At 43.9% G+C, this 12,056-nt stretch overlaps 1 pseudogene; it reads right to left on the reverse strand.

Annotated features, from left to right (window-relative positions):
• Positions 1-5,771: 5,771 nt before the first annotated feature.
• LOC116764489 lies at positions 5,772-7,964 on the reverse strand (annotated as a pseudogene).
• Between the last annotated feature and the right edge of the window lie 4,092 nt (positions 7,965-12,056).

Genomic DNA, 12,056 nt, shown 5'->3' on the forward strand with positions numbered 1-12,056 from the left:
ACTTTTTGAAAATATATAGCATCACCAGCTTAGGTTTGAAAAATAACGTCATCTAAATCTTCAGTATCAGAGGGACTGATTACTTTCAAAGGGAGGCTGAGAATAACCAGAGAATATTTACATGATGATCTATGGAATAGGAAACCAAAGGAGAATTCACAATATAAGCTGGCAAAGAGAACTGAAAAGCTTCGACCAAAGGTATGAGAAAAATGAGAAGAGTGATATTTTATGATGTCACATGTCAATAACAAACTGACCGTAAGAAAGTGACTGATCCTTGACTTGGAGTCTGCAAATTTGGGATGCTTCCTCTCACTGGACATACCTGTATTTTTAGTCTTTTGTTGGAGGAAATATGGTAATTGCTGATAACCAAAAAACTAGGATTATATCATTTTTTACATTCTTTAATTCCAGTTAATTATTATGTCTAGTCTTACCTATCTCCAATTGTCTGAATGTGTGTTTGCTGAAAATCCCTGGGAACCTACCCTTTTCATTACTCTCTTTTCCCCTTTCTCTAAGAGCTCAGGTGGTCCACTAAGAAAATCCACTCCCTCCATGCTTCTGAGACCTCTTCCTGAGGTTTGTTGATAGTGATCACACTCTAAGATCCTGGAGAGTCTATAACTCATGTAATACTATATCCACTTTGCTCTAATTATGGTTCAAAGATGCACAGTAATTCAGGCTTCGAGCAACAGCCCATGACATTTTCCTGACCATAGTGATATGCTCAGTTTTGTCTAAAAAGGCAGGAGGAAGTCAGTATTATTATCAATTGAGGAAATAATATATGTTCTACTGATATTGTTAAGGAAAAGTAGCCCCAGCTGCTGCTGGCAACTCTCTTGAGCTATGAAAAAAAGGAAGCCGGTAGAGGAATAAAGGATACAGATAAAAGAGAATGTAGACAGGAGAGCCCAAGAGAAATGACACTTGAGCCCTGGTCAAACTGAGCTCAAAGCCTTCCTCACTGCTAGATTTTTCAGTAATGTGGTCCAGTAAATACCTTAAATTTTTGAGCCAAATCATTCTGGGATTTTTCTTACTTTCAACTTCAAATGTCATATCTAACACAATGGGTTCTCCAACAGGAAGGATAGGATCTGGTCCCCACAGCTGGAGTGGCTCACCTGCCATCAAAGGGAGAACTCAACTAAAATAGAAACTGACACAAGCACAATTACTGTGAACTTTTCAAACCCATGTTGTGACTTTAAACAGGGAAGGAAATCAAAACGTCTGACTATGTGCAATCATAAATTCATTGAAACTGATGCAGAAGTGTTTCCACCAAAAATGCTGAAGGAATATTTAGTCAAGGCAGTCTATCCTAGAAAGAACAAATGACATTTAACAAACATTAAAAGAAAAAGACACTTACGATTCTTTTCGTCTCTTTATTTAAGAAGCAATACCCTTATATGGCAAGACTGTAGTGTTCTTGACCCACATGGAAAATTTTGTCAGTGTTCTCATAGAATAAATGTTTTTTTCCAGATTATGGAAAATCTGACCAAAATCATTTTTTTCCACAATGGAAGCTTGTGGCGAGGGAGGGGTGATGATAAGGGGGGAAGGTAGATTAGTGGTCTTGAAATATGCAGATGCATGAAAAGTCTGGGTCTTGCCATCAGTTAGGTGAGGGGAACTTCTTCAAAAAAGCATCATTTATTTTTAAGTATTAAAAAACATGTATTCTTGAACAGTGATTTGGATGGAAGTAGTATTCTGAGAAACTTTTTTTTTTTAGGATAATGAAGCTATTTTAGTATTATTTAAAATAAGAACAACCTTTAAACCGTATGAAGTGGGCAATAGGGGAGAAGCACGCCTTCCTGAGAAGGGTCCTCCGAGAAGGGTCTTCTCAGGGGCAAAGGCAGCAAGGGTGGGTGGGCAGAAGGGAGTGCAGGCCTGGACGTCAGCGGTGCTTCCTCGGGGCGGGCTCTACAGGTAGGAGAGGTGACTCTGGGGCTTGGCAGCTCCTGGCTGGAGTGGAGGGAGCTGGCCTGGCGGTCCGTGCCAGTGACTCAGGCAGGGGTGGGGTAGGGCAGGGGTCAGCTGGGTAAAAGAAATGTGGGTTTGAGTGTCAGGAGGAGGTGGCCTTGGCTCTCAGGACTCAAGGGGTACGTCAGGCTGCAGGAGGCCCAGGCCTGGGAGTGCTGATCCGCCCCCATCTCTCCAGCGAGGCTCCGTGACTGTGCCCTGGGCGGGTGGGGGGTGGGGGGGCCTCACAGCAGGGTGGGCGGCAGACAGGGAAGGCTCAGGCAGGGCTGCTGGTCAGGCTGGGGCTCAGTGTCCTCTTGTCGGAGGCGCTTGCACCCGGCGCAGATGCTTCTTCTCAGAGGCCCCAGCCTGGGCACAAAGACAGGGACCACTCCATTCCTCATCACGGGCCGGAAGGCCGACAGCCTGGGCTCGGGGCTCTCAGACCTGAGAGGCCCGTCGAGCCGCCTTTGCCCTTCATCGCATCGGCTGAGGGCCCTCAGCGCGGTCTCCTTGGCACAGGTGTCCGGGGACTCCCGGCTGGGCGGACACGTGGACAAGCTGCTTAGGCTTTCAACGGGGGGCGGTACGGATGTCCACCAGGTTTTGCGCGTGGCAGGAGAGGCGGGCGTTCCACTGGGACCTCATCGTGAAACCGTTGCCATGGCCGGAAAACCCCAGCCCCGAGGAGGTGCGGAGGGGCGGCCCCCTGGGAAGGCGTGTCCAGCCCTGGGGAGCCGAGGACCCGCGGACCGGGTAGTACGTCCAGCTGCGCAGGGCGGCGGGGAGCGGCCGCCTGCTGCGGAACCAGAGCCCGTGATCCTGGCGGCGGCGGTGGTAGCACAGGATTGGGCGCCCGTCCCGGCCCATCGGGAGGCAGGTGCCGCGGGCGGGCCCGGTCCATGGGAACCATGGGGACCGGCGCTTCCGGGCATGGGCTGGCTGTGTGGCCTTGGCCGTGCCCAGGTACATGCTCAGGTAGCAGCCCATGCTCGCGGGTCAGCGGGGTCGGACCTTCGACGGGCTTTGGCTTCTGGGCGGCCCCGAAGTCTGTAGACGCTAAGCTTACGGCGCTGAGGCGATCGTTGGCATCTGGGTGTGGGACGGTTCGTGGGGCGTTGGAACCTCTGGGCACGAGGTCCTGCACGCGCCAGGCCGGGGCCTCGCGTACTCACTCGGGGCCTCGCGGACCCACCCGGGGCCTCGCGGACCCGGGGCCTCGCGGGGCGCCCCTGTGTTCTGAGCACAGGGGATCCTTCAGCTCCCACTGCTGGCCCAGGCGCTTGGCTCTGGGTGGCGGAGGAGCCCTCCACTTTTTGCCCTTGACATTTAAAGGGAGAAAATATAATAATTTGTACCAGGTCCTGAAAATTGACTGAAGGGCACTCTCATTACTGTAAAAATGAACAAAACGCACTTGAATGCTCCTTTAAGGAAAAAGAGTGAATTTACTTGTATTTCTACAGAGGCTGTGTGATTCTTCTAGAGTGGCTGCTAATGTCACTTTTTGTAATTTTATTCCTTTTTTTTTTTTTTTTAACATCTTTATTGGGGTATAATTGCTTTACAATGGTGTGTTAGTTTCTGCTTTATAACAAAGTGAATCAGTAATACATATACATATGTTCCCATATCTCTTCCCTCTTGCGTCTCCCTCCCTCCCACCCTCCCTATCCCACCCCTCCAGGCGGTCACAAAGCACCAAGCCGATATCCCATGTGCCATGCGGCTGCTTCCCACTAGCTATCTACTTTACGTTTGTTAGTATATAAATGTCCATGCCTCTCTCTCTTGCCCTGTCACAGCTTACCCTTCCCCCTCCCCATATCCTCAAGTCCGTTCTCCAGTAGGTCTGTGTCTTTATTCCTGTCTTACTCCTAGGTTCTTCATGACATTATTTTTTCTTAAATTCCATATATATGTATTAGCATACGGTATTTGTCTTTCTCTTTCTGACTTACTTCACTCTGTATGACAGACTAAAAAAGCATCATTTTTTTAATACAAAAAATGTTTATATATTTTGGAGACTAATCCTTTGTCAGTTGCTTCATTTGCAAATATTTTCTCCCATTCTGAGTGTTGTCCCTTCATCTTGTTTATGGTTTCCTTTGCTGTGCAAAAGTTTTTAAGCTTCATTAGGTTCCATTTGTATATTTTTGTTTTTACTTCCCTTACTCTAGGAGGTGGGTCAAAAAGTATCTTGCTGTGATTTATGTCATAGAGTGTTCTACCTATGTTTTCCACTAAGAGTTTTATAGTGTCTGGCCTTACATTTAGGTCTTTAATCAGATCTTTATTAGAGTATAAATGTTTTACAATGTTGTGTTAGTTTCTGCTGTACAACAAAGTGAATCAGCTATATGTATACATATATCCTTATATCCCTTCCCTCTTGAGACTCCCTTCTACCCTCCATATCCCATTCTTCTAGGTCGTCACAAAACACCAAGCTGATCTCCCTGTACTATGCAGCAGCTTCTCACTAGCCAACCATATTACATTTGGTAGTGTATATATGTCAATGCTACTCTTCATCCCAGCTTCCCCTTCCCCACCCGTGCTCTCAAGTCCATTATCTAAGCCTCTGTCTTTATTCCTGCCTGGCCACTATGTTCATCAGTACCACTTTTTAAATTTCCGTATATATGTGTTAGCATATGGTGTTTGTTTTTCTCTTCCTGACTTACTTCCCTCTGTATGACAGATTCTAGGTCCATCCACCTCACTACAAATAACTCAATTTCATTCCTTTTTATGGCTGAGTAATATTCCATTGTATATATGTGCCACATCTTCTTTATCCATTCATCTGCTGATGGACATTTAGGTTGCTTCCATGGAAAAAAATAAGTTAAGAGAAATCCTGCCAGACAATAAGTTGCCCAAATCCAGTCCTGACTGGAGTCAGAGTGTTTTAAGAGGACCTTCTGGGGTTTGTTCTCCCAAGTGCCTTCTAGGGACAGGGCAACATGTAGTTAAATGGACTCATGCCAATCGACCATGGCAAGGGAAGTATAGAAGCTGAAATTGTACAACAATTAGAAAGATTACCTTTTTTTTCTGTCAAAACTAATAACAAAACAATTATATATGCATTTCAAATATGTGTTTTATCCATTTAATTTTTGAATTTCTTCATTTTATTTCTATTTTATGAATGTTAATAAAATCTTATCATTATCTTTTACACGGATAGTTTAGGAAATACTGTTCTAAACATCATCAGATCCTAAAATGGTTGCCTCATACCATCAGAGACCTTGTCTAGGAATTTTTGTGCAGTAGAGTGTGTGGGAGAGCAATGTCTTTATATGTACACAATCCACATCCTACAGAAGCAGTGCTGACATACCTCACCACAAATATGCCAAGAGGAATATATATATATATATATATATATATATATATATATATATGTGTGTGTGTGTGTGTGTGTGTGTATTTAGTTATTTCCCCAGGGACCTGAGTGAAATTGAGCATAGATTGACCCACCAATTCCCCTCACTCACCCACTTCCTCCCCAGAGTTTGTCTATGAGAATGAAGCAGAGAAGACAATCAATGAAAAACTAAATTTTTTATTATAGTACCTTGAAAACTCAGGTTATAGAACATAGAAAAGAGCCTGATATGAGGTTGGAGGGAGGAAATGTCAAAATAAGGTGGTTAGATTGGGGGTGTGGGGAGAATATTCCCTTCTGGGAAGGGTCTTCACACTTGGTTCCAAGTCCACGATGAATTACACACCAGACTCAGACTGCTGACTTCCCTTCTGACCTAGTCCTTTAACTTGCAGGCATAGGATACGTTCATATAACAGTTATAAACTCTCCACTTCAGATACCCTAAAGTGACAGAAGAACTCAAGTGAATGGGGCTGGTGGAGCTTGAGAATCCAATGGAGATGCATCCCAGATTCTGGCCTAGAACTCAAATGCTCTCCTTCATCTTCATCAGGGTCCCACCCCGGGTAAAGAGACAGAAAGAAAGGAGAGAAGAGAGGGGATGGGAACAGACAAGCCAGTATTACAGTTCCAGCCCAGGAGGATTCTCTGAAAACCAGACCCAGAAATGGGGGATGAGGGGAGGGAATAGGCTGGGCAGAAGTGACCTCTTCTGTTTCTTACCTGTGCTTTTTGACAGGCTCCCACAGTAGCCAGGGTTTGAGATGGTGGCTGGATCTCTCTCCCAGGCAACTTAATTGAGCACATCAGTACTACTCCACTCCCATCCACTGGCATTGGGCTAAGAGCCCTATAGAGCAGAGGATGGAGTCAGGTGAGGTGGAAAGGCCTTTAGAGTTCTCCTGGCCTGATTCCCTCAGCTGGAATGCCTGATCCCCTCCCCAGCATCATGGAATTTGCTCTGCTCTTCCATGTGGTGTCTCCACAGCTCTCCTCTGGGAAACTCTCCCTAAATCTATTGGCACATTCCAAAATGAATGATCACAAAGACCAATGGAACCTCTCAGAGTAACATGTCACTATATGAACTACACTTAGTGGTACATTTGTGATTAACATCTAAACCTCGAAGATAACATCAGTTTTATAAGGGGAAAATGTGTCCATCCTAAATCTTCATTTAGGACTCACTAAGCACAGTATGTGCAGACTCAGGGAATCATAGAGAACTGAATTACAAGACATAATGTGTGAATCATGTAAAAAGTTTGACAAGAGGCAGATTAACTTTACCTGGAGACTAGGGACCTGCATATAACTCAGCTCTTCAGCTCATCTCAAGGCTCTCCATTTTTTTCCAATTATCCTCTGAGCTCCAGGGATTTCTAGGATATTTACTTGGCAGGCACAGGGGACATGGAGGGTCCTGGGTGGCCATAGCATCCTGGGAGGTAACAGATTAAAGAGGATGTAAGTGTACCTCTGTGGGGTCATGGAGCCCAATCCAGACGTCTGAGAGGAGTTTCAAACTGTTCTTGGCCAGGGAGGCCACGAAGGTTCCCTCAGGCCCACTGAGTACAGACACAAGGTGGCCTGAGGGCCTCTTCTGGCAGGTCATCTGTGTGGAGAAGGGAGAGACTGGGGAGGAGCTTGAGATGCTTCATGCTGGGGGAAAGGCAGAGCCGAGGTAGGTGAGAAGGGGTGTGTTTGCAAAAGACGAGGTGCTCATTCTCATGCTCAAGAAGCTCTAGAGAATGGAGACTCCCAGCCCCACAATCTGGTCTGTAAATTGCTTTTCACTATCACCCCTAACTGCAAATCCCAGCACTCAGGTCTGCATGCATCCAGGTTCTGGGTGCTATAAACAAGGCATAGCAGTAGGACACATAGGCCATGGAGACTTTGGGACATCTGATCCGTGCAAAAGGAAGTTTGTTCTGGGAGTCTTCCCCTGGGGAGGAAGAAATAAAGGAGAGGTATGGGGTGAAATGGAGAGAGGGGATTGGAGTGGGAAGGTGACCTTGGGTAACATCTATGAGGCCAGTGCTTTGGGCAGTGACACCAAACTCCTGACTGCCTGTCACAATTGCCAACACTTCCAGGATTTTTTTTTTTAATTTTGAACGAAAGTTACTAATTGAGAGATAATCTCTTTTGCTCTTACTATTCTCTTTTATTCAAAAGTCCAAGGCTTCTCCTCCTCTGGGCTGACTATTCTTACACTGGATCCTCCAATCATTTTCCTACTCATCTCATTAATGACACTCTATGCTTACCCTCCTTAATCTACCCACATGAATTAGAATCTAATGAGAAAATGGAAATCATCTCATCCCACTGTTACTGGACCAATGCGGTGCCTCCCACCACTAGTCACCCAGAAGGAAGGATGATGATGCAGGAATTGCAGGCAGTGTTGTCGTGTGGGGATGTACCATTACCATGGGAGGCACACAGGAGCTTTGCTTCTCTTCTTGGCCCTGAATAAACACTGGGAACCCAGTGCTAGAGGCAGAGAAATCTCACCTTGGACCTGAGACAGGAACATTAGGCAGGAGCGCAGCATCCATGGAAGGCATCATTTTGTCTGTGATGTGCAGAGGCAACCAGAGAACTAAAGGGTGGTCAGAGAGAGGGCATGAGAAAGCCCCTGTTGTACCTCTTGTCTCTTCCTCTGTCTAGTCCCCTCAGAATAAATCTATCTTGATGGCAACCATCCCCTTCTATATTTCTTGAAAGCATTGGAAAATCTATATACACTACTACACCTGAGACCTCGTGGGACTGCCTTTGCCTTGTCTCAGTGCTCCTGTGTTCTCTGAGGACAGGGATCCTGGTATACCTTCTCTGAAATGTGTGAGGTGAAACCCCTGCCAGGGGTCTCATCTTCTCTCAGCTCCCACTTACCTGTCTTGCAGGGATCTGCACTGGTTTGTCAGGGTAGAAAGGACTGGGCTTTTATAAGAGGATTTGAAGGAAGGGCACTGTAATAAATAACAGGAAAGTGGAGTCATGACAGGGGTCATAGGAGAAGCCTGGCTTTGGTTCAAGGAGATCCTGCCATGGGGAGGAATCTCTTCCTTGCAAAGCCTGGGAATTGCCACAGATATTGCCTTTTTCTCATTATCAAGTCAGCACTTTTGCCAGGAACAGGTGAAGTTTTTTCTTTCCCTGACTCTTCCCTGTTAGATAACTGTGGCACAAAATGAGGTATTAACTATTAAGGAGCACATCTCCTGGAGTAGTTCTTCTGGTTGATGTCACAAATGCTCACTCCTGTAGGCACACACATGTATTTCTTTCTAACTGTGCAGTAGAATTAAATAAATGTTGGATGTTGAGTGGAGGTGAGTATGGGAATGACAAGTATCACACATAGATAAAGGCAGAGAAGAACTTTGCCTCTTATACATGGTAGCTAGTTTTAAGGAAAATTCAGAATAATCTCACAAGTCTATAGATGAGCCAACATCTTAAGGAAAATGAGTTGCAGAAACTTGCCTTGCTGGTCTTCTTGAGAGATGTAACTTCCCTGATGGATAATGATAATGTGATATATTAAGAGGCAATGAAGGAATTTCAAACCTAGGAAGATTATAGTCAAATGACAGGGAGTCAAAGGAAGAATGAGAGAGGGTTAAGGAAGGGTAAGAGCAAGAGCTGATGAAATTGTAGACCTGATCCTACATTGAATGTAAGTTAGATCTCTCCTTCATCAAGATGCTCACTCCCCTGGACTGATGCTCACTCCCCTGGACTGATGACAACTGCCTTGCAAATTGTCATTGGCTGTAGAAGAATTGTCATTTCTTTTGTATTCTACCTGGGAGGGTGATCAGCTTCGCTTTTACTGAGAAAAACTTGTTAGTCAGGTTTACTTCTGATTTGGAAATTTTGACAGCTCTGTGACACTGAACCTATATGGTTCAGGTTTATTTTAGAGATTCTGGTGAAAAGTTAGGCTGGTATTCTCTACAACCCTGACCCTCATGCAATTTTTATAGGTCAGCTTTTGTGCAGGTGTCTACTCTGGACTTTTGTGAAGCGGTCAATGCAACTCAGCTTGTAGTTGATTTATGTCTTCCAAATCCAAAACTCAATAGAACTCACAAATAATATAATAGGAAGGATAGCAAAGCCAACAGATTCATTTGTTAAAAAGTAAGGATGGAATTACTTCACCAAAAAATAAGTAAATGTAAGGATATAACTATAGTGAGAGTTCAGTGAAAATTAAAGTTTAAAAAAAAACAGAATACCATACAAATATGTTAGGATGACTTAAAAAGTAATATTGCTACATTAAAAGTATTATTTCAGTGAATTCTCTGGTGGTCCAGTGATTAGGACTCCATGCTCTCACTGCCAAGGGCCTGGGTTCAATCTCCAGTTGGGGAACAAATATCCTACAAGCTACATGGCATAGCCAAAAAGAAAGAGAGAATTATTTGAGAAGAAGTAAATAGTAGCAATCACATATGCAAAATGGAGTATGTATGTTCTTGAATTCTTGAAAAACTCGGTGTTGTGGGGAAAGATACCATTTTACATTAAAATACCCTAAAGATATACATCAACCTATTGTAGTAAGTAAATTTGAATGTTGTCTTGATTAATAAAGTACACCATTTGAGGGACAGTTGTGAAATTGTCAACATACCCATGGGAGAGCCAGAAGACAAAAAGGGAAGATTTAGGTATCACAGGTAAAATTTTCCCCTCTCTTTAGCTGTTCTTGTTGTCATTTCACTACCAGAAAATCAGGAATGGAAAAAAAAACAAACAAACAAACTCCAGAACACTCTAGACTATGGAGTTAGTGACTTAAAAAGAAATAGCATTCCTTGGACTTCCCTGGTGGCACAGTGGTTAAGAATCCACCTGTCAATGCAGGGGTCACAAGTTCGAGCCCTGGTCCGGGAAGATCCCACATGCCATGGAGCAACTAAGCCCGTGTGCCACAACTACTAAGTCTGTGCTTTAGAGCCTGCGAGCCACCACTACTGGAGCCGGCACGCCTAGAGTCCATGCTCTGAATCAAGAGAAGCCACCACAATGAGAAGCCTGCATACTGCAAAGAATAGCCCCCACTCTCCACAACTAGAGAAACCCTGTATGCAGTAATGAAGACCCAATGCAGCCAAAAATGAATAAATAAATTTATTAAAAAAAAAAAAAGAAATACCATTCCTCCAAGAAAATAAGGTCTATTTGTCTATTTAGAGTGATCACTTTCAACACTGTCTTGACAGGAATGCCGAATGTCTTGAGTATGAGTAGAAATCCATGACTTTTAGTTGAAGGTGATTTAATTTATCAAGCAGATGGGATTTTGAGCACATCAGCAGGCTGCTATGGGAAGCCTTGGGGTCTTTCCAGTGATGGTTCTGATTTTTCAACTCACCTATGTATCACCATTATAATCCTTTGCTAGAGATTTAACTGAACAGTAGATATAAAGTGGAAGAGGAAGTGCACATGAAGTTGATAAACCAGATTTTGATTTCTGCTATACCTCATTAGCTATGCTGTCTATGTTGCCCCTCATTCTTTAAAGAGAGACTGCCTTCCGATGCCCCTTGCATCTCAGGAAGGTGACTTGCAAACAACAGCAGTTATTGAAGCCACTTCCTCCCATCCAGGTTTTTCTCATTCCAGCTTTGTTAATACTTTGTTCCTATTTTCCACTACCCCCAAGATCTTTGCTCTGAACTAGAATCTTGAGCTCTCTTCCCAGTATCTCCAGACTTAGTGTTTAATGTGCTTTCCCAGTTGGCTTAAGTGATCTATAAGGACACTCTTAGCTCTAGCTCTATAAGGTACGACATACAAATGTTCAGCAAAACATTAAACATTAACATTCTGAGTTACAGACCCAGGAGGTATTCAACTGGGTGATGATTTGTCTAGTTCCATCAAACTACACCACAAAAGGACTCTAAAGTTACTTATTTGTTGATCTAGACATATTTAGGAGCCCACCAGAAGGTTATATGCTATATTCAAACATCATGCCTTTGAAATGAGTAGAAACCCAACTGTGCCTTCAAGAACAACTGACCCCACCCAGCATAATGTTGACCACAGAAATGCAAACACTTCCTAGTCCCCTTGATCTGCTTAGACAAACTATTGTTGGCTCTGATCTTTAATTTTTTACAGAACTCAGTTTTATATCTTTACCTTCAATCCCAGCGTCTTCGGCTATTTTGACTTAGTATATGATTTTGTTTTTGCTAGGACTTTCCTTCCCTCCAGTGGAGTTGTCCCTGCTTCTCTTCATCTACTGTATGCATTATGATACTTTTGGCTGTAACAAAAGACCCAACCATAAGCAGCTTAAATAATACAGAGATTTATTGATTTACTTAAGTATTCTGGGAACAGACTTTTTCAGGTTTCACATTCAGAAGTTCAGAGATGTCAGGACTGTAGGTAGAGATCTCCATGATGACCTTGGCCTTTTCCTCATGGACAGAAAATATCCACAGCAGCCTAGGCATTGTCCAACAATTTCCAATGCAGTAAGGAAAGAAGGGAAGATGAGAAAAAAAGACTCCCTTCTTATACATTCTTTCTTACTATGGAGGAATATTTGTCTCACAAGCCTGTAGTCAATGTAATCTTATATCTTATTGGACAATGTTGGGTTGCAGTT

Source organism: Phocoena sinus, chromosome 13, assembly GCF_008692025.1.
Source record: "Phocoena sinus isolate mPhoSin1 chromosome 13, mPhoSin1.pri, whole genome shotgun sequence".
Lineage (NCBI taxonomy): Eukaryota > Metazoa > Chordata > Mammalia > Artiodactyla > Phocoenidae > Phocoena > Phocoena sinus.